This window comes from Pan paniscus, chromosome X (genome assembly GCF_029289425.2).
Source record: "Pan paniscus chromosome X, NHGRI_mPanPan1-v2.0_pri, whole genome shotgun sequence".
Taxonomy (NCBI): Eukaryota; Metazoa; Chordata; class Mammalia; order Primates; family Hominidae; genus Pan; species Pan paniscus.
Genome location: NC_073272.2, coordinates 57078895 through 57089814, shown reverse-complemented (window position 1 = coordinate 57089814; position 10920 = coordinate 57078895). Strand labels below are relative to the sequence as shown.

Genomic DNA, 10920 nt, shown 5'->3' with positions numbered 1-10920 from the left:
AGCCCATCTGAGCTGTGAGAGTGCAGGGGCTCAGCCCACAACCTGCTCTGAAATCATAGTGGGTGCTGGGAGCAGGGAGAGACCAGGTAGTGGGAGCAGACACCTCTGAGCCTGCTCCCCAGGGACAGTGTCCCCTGTTCCCTGCTCCCCAGGGACAGTGGGGGCCTTCCCAGGCTTCAGAGAGTGCAGGCTGCAGACACACCTGGGTCCTGCGCCTTGGAGGGGAGTTGCAGCTGCACCCAAGGAGCTCCTGACCCGCCAACTCTGAAGGGTTGGGGCTCCCACTTGTCCCCAGCTCCTGGGTCTGCAGCCATGGATCCAGTGGCTACAGCTGCACCCAGGAGGGCAGGGATCCTGCCTGCTCCATAGAGCCAGAAGTCTGGGTCTTCAACTGCAGTTTGGGTGGCTGCAGGGGCACCCAGGGGCTCCCTCCCCAACTTGTAAAAGGTGGGGATCCCACTTGTCCCTGGCTTTTGCTGGCTCCACAGAGCATGCAGCTCTTGCTGGGCTTCCCTGCTGCAGCCAGTATGATGGCAGTGGCTGCTGCTATCATGGTGACAGAGGGAAAACTCTGGCATTCCCTGAAAGTCCCTGGCTCAATGTGCATGTCCCTTCCTATGCAAATTCCTGTTCCCTGTGGGCCATGCTCTCTGCCTTCTGTCCCTGCAGAGCTGTGGGAGGAAATGTTGTGACTTATTTCTTGCTAACTATAACACATCAGATAGGTCCATAGATCAGTCCTCCCAAAAGTTGAGTGTGAGTGAACATGAGGGAAAGTGAGCAGACTTCCTACGGGTTGGGCCACTTGGTCCACGGCCTGATAGAGATCCTCATCCTTCTACTAGAAGTCAGCAACACCACCATGCACTTGCTCCCTTGAGGGGCCCAGACAAGGGAGGAACAAGGGCCATAGAGGGCAGGAGGGTCAGGTGAACACAGAGTGAGTTTTGAATGGTGATATTGAGATATTTGAGTCTCAGAGGCATAAAAAAAACACACAAGGGAGGATGGATTCCAAAGTCCTTAGTGGGGTCCTAGGAAGCGATGGAGGAAAGAGCAGGGGTAGGGGGAACAAGGAGGGACACCACAGCCCTTAAGGCAAGCACACATCTCATTGTGCATGTTCTTTGGGCGCCCACCTCAGTGCACATGTTCACTGGGCGTCTTCTACTCTACCCGTTCGCCCACGTGGTGAATTCCCTGGAGCTGTGAGGTCAAGTTCCTGAGGTCTGGATTCTTTCTCTCCTACTGAGACGCAGCAGGTAGGTCCACAGGCCAATCCAACTGGGAGTTGAAGTGTGAGTGAGGGTGAGGAGGAGCCAGCAGGCTTCCAGAGGGTCATCAGGGGGAGGGAGACTCAGAGGGAGAAGGGCCTGGAGGTCTTCATCCTTTTCACATGGCGCCACAGCCAGGGGGCCTTCTTTTTTGTCAGGGCCACAACTAGGAAGGAAGGAGGGCCTTGGTGCGAAGGGGATCGGGTTAAAATGGGGCACGTGTTGTGGGTGCTGTTGGAGGTATCTGAGTCCCAGAAATGCCTCAAACCACATCAGAGATATCCAGTGACTCTTGCCAGGAGCCTTAAGGCATTACTTGGCTAGCTTCACCACCTTAAGTGACTGTGCAAGCATTCTATTCAGAAGGCACACAAAGTTATACTTGCCCTGGGACTTACCTTCAAAGTATTTCCAAACTTTAAAAAAATGACAAGTTAACATTTGGCCATGGAAGTGCTCAAATATAGCTATCCTCTCAAGTCCATTTTCCCAATCACAGTATTTTTGTATTCTCTTTGCAGAGTGAAATATAATCTGGTGAGGAAGATCAACATGTAGGCCTAGACCAAGATGAAGTTTACAAACTCCTGAGCTGATTAGGCCTATGCTTGTGAGTGCTTTAACATTCGTTGTTTTCTATTAGCAGAAATTTCTTTTTGTGATAGTGTTGTTGAACTAGTATATATACACTGTTAAAGGTCTTCCAAGCTGATAAACAATGATCATGGCATCTCATGAAGGAAAGACCAATCCAAGAGGATTATGTTCTGTTTTTTGTTTTGTTTTTTTGGTTGTTGTTTTTGTTTGTTTGTTTGTTTGGAGACGAAGTCTTGCTTTGTCGCCCAGGCTTGGCGACTGCAGCTTCTGCCTCCCGGGTTCAAGCAATTCTCCTGCCTCAGCCTCCTGAGTAGCTGGGACTACAGGCGCATGCCGCCATGTCCAGCTAATTTCATTTTGTATTTTACTAGAGACGGGGGACAGGGTTTTACCGTGTTGCCCAGGCTGGTCTCAAACTCCTCAGCTCAGGGAATGCACCTGCCTCGGCCTCCCAAAGTGCTGGGATTACAGGCCAGAGCCACTGTACCTGGCATACATTCTGGTTTTGCCTGGATGGATAACCCTGTGTTCCCCAGATTTTGCCCATGACTTCCTCCGTATGCTTATTCATAACAGATTGCACACATCCATCCCAACATAGATTAAATCACTTTCCAAAGCCCTTGAGGGTAATTCTGTCTTAGAGTAACCTCTCTGTGGGAAGAATAACTTTATGAATAATAAGTACATGGAATAGTGTTGGAGAAATGTCTTTAGACTTACTTATGATCAGAAATATCTATGTATTCTGTATATTTACATTATTGACATGTATTGATAACAAAACTTTTTATTTGTACACATGCAGCCATGGTCCCAGGAGCCCAGTGATGAGGAGCCTCAACCACAAGAACCACCAACTGAAAGTTGGGATCCTACACCTGGTCAGGAGAGAGAAGATCAGGGTGCAGCTGAGATTCAAGGTGCTGGGAAGGGAAAGAAAGAATGTCTATGGTGGGGAGGAGGCCTATGTGTGCATCATGCCTTACGTCATGACCAGTAACAGGAGGAAAGAAAACATTAGGAAAGGATCTCAAACACTTGCTGAAAGTTCGCTGGAAAAGCAAAGGGTATAGTTTGCAGCTTCATGCAGTCCCTGGATGTAACGAATATTTTCTTTTTCTTCAGGATGTATTTTGTATGCTTGAAAATATAGTCCTTGCTAAATCAGATGAAGCAGTTTAATTTTATGTATAAAAATATGCAGTATTTCACTTGTTTAATGTGTTCTTCTTAGAATGTTGCTTTATGATCTTCTAAGCCATTGCATCAACAGTGCTATAAACACCCTTTAATAGCATGTAGAGTGCCAAGTCATCCTACCTTGTAACACCCTGAATAAAGCCCATTTGCATAGGGATGTTAGCCCCATTTTATAAATAGGAAAATTGAGGCTCAGGGATTGAGGTTTACCAAGAACCCTTGACTCATGGAGACAAAATTCATATTTTGTCCCAAGGTTTGTGTTATCCATGTTGTAATAAGAAAGGTCAGTGGTTTTGCTTAAGATACTTTTTGAATGTGTGTGTACTGTAAGGTACTTCAGTATTGGCTCAGGACAAAACACAGTCCAATGAAGCAGAATAGCAACTCCAGAAAAGAGCTCAATAAATGACAGCCACTCTTAGAGTGGTATCCTTTGATTGGTATTTTTTCAGGATGTTTGGTAAAAGGTGGATAATTCAGGACACTGGCATACAGGTCGCTATATTAGTATGATTTTGAAGGGGCTTTTAAAAGTTTCCGAAGCATTTTCATAATTAGAAAACTCAAAGTACCATAAGTTGAATCAGAAGTTGTTTACTCAGTGGATACCATTTTCACACTAAACATTGGCAGAATTTGGGACGTGGATTATTTTAGCAATTCATTGTTAAGAGGTTTCCAGAATATAACTGTCAATGATGACCACTAATTTCTTTGCACTCAATTTCCTGTGCCCTCACTGGAAGACAGTTAGTTTCTTGTTATTTTGGTACATTATTCTAAATGTGATTCATTTATATAAAGTTACATATAGGGCCCTTGAACCTAAGCATAACGTTAACTAACTTTATCCAAATAATTTTCAAGTTACCTCAACAAGGGATGGGAGTTCAATTGTAAGATTTCTCATAAGCAGCCAAATACATTGATCTAATCCTTTAGAAAATTGCATTTCATTTATGATTAAAATTTATCCAGACTTCAGATTTCTTAGTCGATATTCACTGTTCATAATACACAATGGTAAAGTATGCGAAATGTAGGTGTGGTGTGATTTATCCTCAGACTGTCATTTAAGATAAGATCTTATAATACAGGAAAACAAAAGTGTGACATCTTTACATGACATTTATTAGCACAGTAGTCCACGGGCTTTTATTTCATAACGCTGAGGAAAAGAATACTATCATTTCCTTATTTGCCTTTCTTGTTTGCCTGCTTCAATCAAGAATCTTTGTATTTTTTAGTGCCTGACCTGGAAACTGATCTCCAGGAGATGTCTGAGTCAAAGACTGGGGATGAATGCAGAGATGGTCCTGATGTCCAGGAGAAAATTCTGCTAAATTTAGAGTAATTTAAAATGCCAGAAGGAGGTATGCTATCCATTAAGAGGCAAAATTACATGCTTTCTGTTTTTCACAATACTATACTTTTGATAATAAAAAGAGAGAATATTACTGCCCCTTTAAAAACACAATTCAAATGCAGGCTTTCTTTGAAAAGTTGTTCCGACCCCAAATGCCTGACTGGAAGACTTAAACGCTATCAGATACAGAAACAAATGGGGTCAAAGCCATATTGAATCATCAAATATGAAAGCATTTTCTTACTTGTGACTATAACCAACAGCTAACAATTTTCAGATTATTTTCTAATTTCTGCTTTTAATAAATATATAATACATTTGTAATACCACTTTGTGTGAAATATGCTGAGTACTGAAGGAGGTTCTAGTACCAGATCTAACACAATTTGTGAGATTTTGGGTGAATTCCATAAATTCTACACCCATCTTTTTCTGTTATTGAAAATAGTAAACGCAAATCAGGTATATTAAAATCTGTTTCAAGGTTGATTTCCGTATTTTCATGTTCTGTTGGATAGAATACAAAGTTATGATTTTTCCTAACAATCAATTTCACTCCGGTTATAATATCTGAGTTGAGATTTCATGGTTCCTAAGTGAGCAACCTGCTTGATGTTTTCTTTCCTGTATGAAGACCCAAATGACTGTTCTTGGATTTTGTTAAATTTTAAATTCTCTGGCTCTTAAAGAATAATTGCATTTTAAATCCTTTCTGCAGTGAACCCTTGAGTGACTGAATAATAAAATGGCAAGAGACAGTCAGGTTTCTGTGGCTGATGTAGTAGGGAGCATGCATGTAGGTCAGTGATGTTCAAGGTGGGTATAAGATGCCTGTGCTAAGCATGCTCCCTGTCTTCCTGTCAGTCTTCATGAGCTACTGTGTGTAATTAGATTGAAGGCACATATGATAGAATCATCTCTAACCCTATCATAGGTTACATATTACAGGTTTCTGCCTTGAGACATCAGATGATACAATTTAAAGTTCAAAGACCATAACGTCCTAATTCATGAGTAGTCGACAAAAGTATCTTTTACACATATTTTCCAAATTGCTGACTGTTAATTAGAAGAGCTTCGGAATTTCAAGGAAGCACTCCATATTTAGGGAAGAAATTACCTAAATGCTTTCACTCTACACTGCTGAACCATTCCATTAGACCATTTACATTGAAAGATAGCTTTCACTCTATTTCCAGGAGCCTGTTGAAGCAGCCTCAACCGTATTCTTAGGAAGGTTATAGTCTTTCCTTTGTCTAGAATTAATTTCTTTTTTTATTATTGTACTATAAGTTCTAGGGTACATGTGCACAATGTGAAGGTTTGATACATAGGTATACATGTGCCATGTTGGTTTGTTGCACCCATCAATTCATCATTTACATTAGATATTTCTCCTAATGCTATCCCTCCCCCAGCCCCACACCCCCTGACAGGCCCCAGTGTGTGATGTTCCCCTTCCTGTGTCTATGTGTTCTCATTGTTCAATTCCTACCTATGAGTGAGAACATGCAGTGTTTGGTTTTTTGTCCTTGTGATAGTTTCCTGAGAATGATGGTTTCCAGCTGCATCCATGTCCCTGCGAAGGACATGAACTCATCCTTTTTTATGGCTGCATAGTATTCCATGGTGTATATGTGCCACATTTTCTTAATCCAGTCTATCACTGATGGACATTTGGGTTGGTTCCAAGTCTTTGCTATTGTGAGGAGTGCTGCAATAAACACACATGTGCATGTGTCTTTATAGTAGCATGATTCATAATCCTTTGGGTATATACACAGTAATGGGATCACTGGATCAAATGGTATTTCTAGTTCTAGATCCTTGAGGAATCGCCACACTATCTACCACAATGGTTGAAATAATTTACACTCCCACCAACAGTGTAAAAGCATTCCTATTTCTCCACAACTTCTCCAGCATCTGTTGTCTCCTGACTTTTTAATGATTGCCATTCTAACTGGTGTGAGATGGTATCACATTGTGGTTCTGATTTGCATTACTCTGATGACCAGTGATGATGAGGCTGCATAAATGTATTCTTTTGAGAACTGTCTATTCATGTCCTTTGCCCACTTTTTGATGCGGTTGTTTTTTTCTTGTAAATTTGTTTAAATTCTTTGTAGATTCTGGATCTGGATATTAGCCCTATGTCAGATGGGTAGATTGCAAAAATTTTCTCCCATTCTGTAGGTTGCCTGTTCAATCTGATGGTAGTTTCTTTTGCTGTGCAGAAACTCTTTAGTTTAATTAGATCCCATTTGTCTATTTTGGCTTTTGTTGCCATTTCTTTTGGTGTTTTAGTCATGAAGTCTTTGCTCTTGCCTATGTCCTGAATGGTATTGCCCAGGTTTTCTTCTAGGGTTTTCATGGCTTTAGGTCTAATGTTTAATTAATTTTTGTATAAGGTGTAAGGAAGGGATCGAGTTTCAGCTTTCTACATATGACTAGCCAGTTTTCCCAGCACCTTTTATTAAATAGGGAATCATTTCCCCATTTCTTTTTATGGCCAGGTTTGTCAAAGACAGGTGGTTGTATATGTGAGTTGTTATTTCTGAGGCCTCTGTTCTGTTCCATTGGTCTATATCTCTGTTTTGGTACCAGTACCATGATGTTTTGGTTACTGTAGCCTTGTAGTATAGATTGAAGTCAGGTAGCGTGATGCCTCCAGCTTTGTTCTTTCGGCTTAGGATTGTCTTGGCAATGCAGGCTCTTTTTTGGTTCCATATGAACTTTAAAGTAGTTTTTTTCCAATTCTGTGAAGAAAGTCATTGGTAGTTTGATGGCGATGGCATTGAATCTATAAATTGCCTTGGGCATTATGGCCACTTTCAAGATATTGATTCTTCCTATCCATGAGCATGGAATGTTCTTCCATTGTTTTTGTCCTCTTTTATTTTGTTGAGAAGTGGTTTGTAGTTCTCCTTGAAGAGGTCCTTCACGTCCCTTGTAAGTTACATTCCTAGGTATTTTATTCTCTTTGAAGCAATTGTGAATGGGAGTTCACTCATGATTTGGCTGTTTGTCTGTTACTGGTGTATAGGAATGCTTATGATTTTTGCACATTGATTTTGTGTCCTGAGACTTTGCTGAAGTTGCTTATCAGCTTAAGGAGATTTGGGGCTGAGAAGATGGGGTTTTCTAAATATACAATCATGTCATCTGCAAACAGGGACAATTTGACTTCCTCTTTTCCTAATTGAATACCCTTTATTTCTTTCTCCTGCCTGATTGCCCTGGACAGAACTTCCAACACTATGTTGAATAGGAGTGGTGAGAGAGGGCATCCCTGTCTTGTGCCAGTTTTCAAAGGGAATGACTTCAGTTTTTCTCCATTCAGTATGATATTGACTATGGGTTTGTCATAAATAGCTCTTATTATTTTGAAATACGTTCCATCAATACCTAGTTTATTGAGAGTTTTTAGCATGAAGGGCTGTTGAATTTTGTCAAAGGCCTTTTCTGCATCTATTGAGATAATCATGTGGTTTTTGTCGTTGATTCTTTTTTTGTGATGGATTATGTTTATTGATTTGCATGTGTTGAACCAGCCTTGCATCCCAGGGATGAAGCCCACTTGATCATGGTGGATAAGCTTTTTGATGTGCTGCTGGATTCAGTTTGCCAGTATTTTATTGGGGATTTTCTCATTAATGTTTATCATGGATATTGGATTAAAAGTCTCTTTTTCTAGTTCCTCTGCCAGGCTTTGGTATCAGGATGATGCTGGCCTCATAAAATGAGTTAGGGAGGATTCCCTCTTTTTCTATTGATTGGAATAGTTTCAGAAGGAATGTTACCAGCTCCTCTTTGTACCTCTGGTAGAATTCAGCTGTGAATCCGTGTGGCCCTCGACTTGTTTTGGTTGGTAGGCTATTAATTATTGCCTTAATTTCAGAGCCTCTTATTGGTCTATTCAGTGATTCAACTTCTTCCTGGTTTAGTCTTGGGAGGGTGTATGTGTCCAGGAATTTATCCATTTCTTCTAGATTTTCTAGTTTATTGGCATAGAGGTGTTTACAGTATTCTCTGATGGTAGTTTCTATTTCTGTGGGATTGGTGGTGATATCCCCTTTATCATTTTTTATTGTGTCTATTTGATTCTTCTCTCTTTTCTTCTTTATTAGTCTTGCTAGTAGTCTATCAGTGTTGTTGATCTTTTCAAAAAACCAGCTACTGGATTCATTGATTTTTGGCAGGTTTTCTTGTATCTCTATCTCCTTCAGTTCTGCTCTGATCTTAATTTCTCGCCTTCTGTTAGCTTTTGAATTTGTTTGCTCTTTCTTCTCTAGTTCTTTTAATTGTGATTTTAGGGTGTCAATTTTAGATCTTTCCTGCTTTCTCTTGTGGGCATTTAGTGCTATAAATTTCCCTCTACATACTACTTTAAATGTATCCCAGAGATTCTGATATGTTATGTCATCGTTGTCATTGTTTTCAAAGAAAATCTTTATTTCTGCCTTCATTTTGTTATTTACTGAGTAGTCATTCAGTGGCAGGTCGTTCAGTTTCCATGTGGTTGTGTGGTTTAGAGTGGGTTTCTTAATCCTGAGTTCTAATTTGATTGCACTGTGGTCTGAGAGACAGTTGGTCGTGATTTCTGTTCTTTTACATTTGTTAAGGAGTGCTTTACTTCCAACTATGTGGTCAATTTTGGAATAAGGGCAATGTGGTTCTGAGAAGAATGTATATTCTGTTAAATTGGGATGGAGAGTTCTGTAGATGTCTATTAGGCCTGCTTGTTTCAGAGCTGAGTTCAAGTCCTGGATATCCTTGTTGTCCTTCTGTCTCGTTGATCTGTCTAATGTTGACAGTGGGGTGTTAAATTCTCCCATTATTATTGTGTGGGAGTCTAAGTCTCTTTGTAGGTCTCTAAGGACTTGTTTTATGAATCTGGGTGCTCCTGTATTTGGTGCATACATATTTAGGATAGTTAGCTCTTCTTGTTGAATTGTTCCCTTTACCTTTATGTAATGGTCTTCTTCGTCTCTTTTGATCTTTGTTGGTTTAAAGTCTGTTTTATCAGAGACTAGGATTGCAACCCCTGCTTTTTTTGCTTTCCATTTGCTTGGTAGATCTTCCTCCATCCTTTTATTTTGAGCCTATGTGTGTCTTTGCACGTGAGTTGGGTCTCCTGAATACAGCACACTGATGGGTCTTGACTCATCAGTTAATATTGTTATGTGTGAATTTGATCCTGTCATTATGATGTTAGCTGGTTATTTTGCCCGTTAGTTGATGCAGTTTCTTTCTAGCATTGATGGTCTTTACAAATTGGCATGTTTTTGCAGTGGCTTGTACCAGTTGTTTCTTTCCATGTTTAGTGCTTCCTTCAGGAGCTCTTATAAGGCAGGCCTGCTGGTGACAAAATCTCTCAGCTTAGTTTGAAGCTTAGTTTGGCTGGATATGAAATTCTGGGTTGAAAATTCTTTTCTTTAAGAATGTTTAATATTGGCCCCCACTCTCTTCTGGCTTATAGTGTTTCTGCCGATGGTTCTGCTGTTAGTCTGATGGGCTTTCCTTTGTCAGTAGCCCGACCTTTCTCTCTGGCTGCCCTTAACATTTTTTCCTTCATTTCAACCTTGGTGAATCTGGCCATTATGTGTCTTGAGGTTCCTCTTCTCCTGGCGTATCTTTGTGGTGTTCTCTGTATTTCCTGAATTTGAATGTTGGCTTGCCTTGCTAAGTTGAGGAAGTTCTCCTGGATAATATCCTGAAGAGTGTTTTCCAACTTCGTTCCATTCTCCCCATCACTTTCAGGTACACCAATCAAACGTAGATTTGGTCTTCATATAAAGACAATTCTTTATACAACAGTGTTAAAAATGGGACTTCTTTTCACATTGTTGTAAATACGAAGCTCACCTGTTGTTTACAATTTTTTAAATTTTGTGTTTTCCGAATGTGCATATTGTACACTTTTGGGGGATATGCTTAGTAATGCTATGTGTGATTTTTCTGGAGTTTGATAAGTTTGCTTGCAGTACATTTTCTTTAAAAGAATGGGCAGCTACATGCATACTTCAAAAATATTTTCCTATAAAAAGAAGTTATATAGGTTTTGTTTGCTATCTTAATTTTAGTTGTATTCTTTGATGTTAACATATTTTGTATAATTGTATTTTATAGCTGTATTGAATCGTGTAGTATCAAATATTAGATGTGATTTAATAGTGTTAAATTTAAACCCATTTTTAGTCATTTTTCCAAAACATACTGCCAGATGCAGATGTTCAGTGTAATTTCTTTGCTTGTTCAGTTACAGAAAAAGGTGCTCAGTTGTAGAAAGTATTGTACCTTTTAACACCTGATGCATACATCACATGTAACAGGAAAAGCAACAATAAAATAGCAATCATTAAGAAAAAATACGGCAGAACAAGCTCTATAAACACAGTCTTATTTTCTTTTGTTATCCAGAATTCTTATGATTCTTAAGCCTCCCAGAAATTGGAAGCTGAATGAAGCAACTCA

The 10920-nt window shown here is 40.2% G+C and overlaps 1 pseudogene; it reads left to right on the top strand.

Moving 5' to 3' along the window:
* The first annotated feature begins 1809 nt into the window (after positions 1-1809).
* On the top strand, positions 1810-10731 carry LOC100986363 (X antigen family member 3-like; annotated as a pseudogene).
* The last annotated feature ends 189 nt before the right edge of the window (positions 10732-10920 follow it).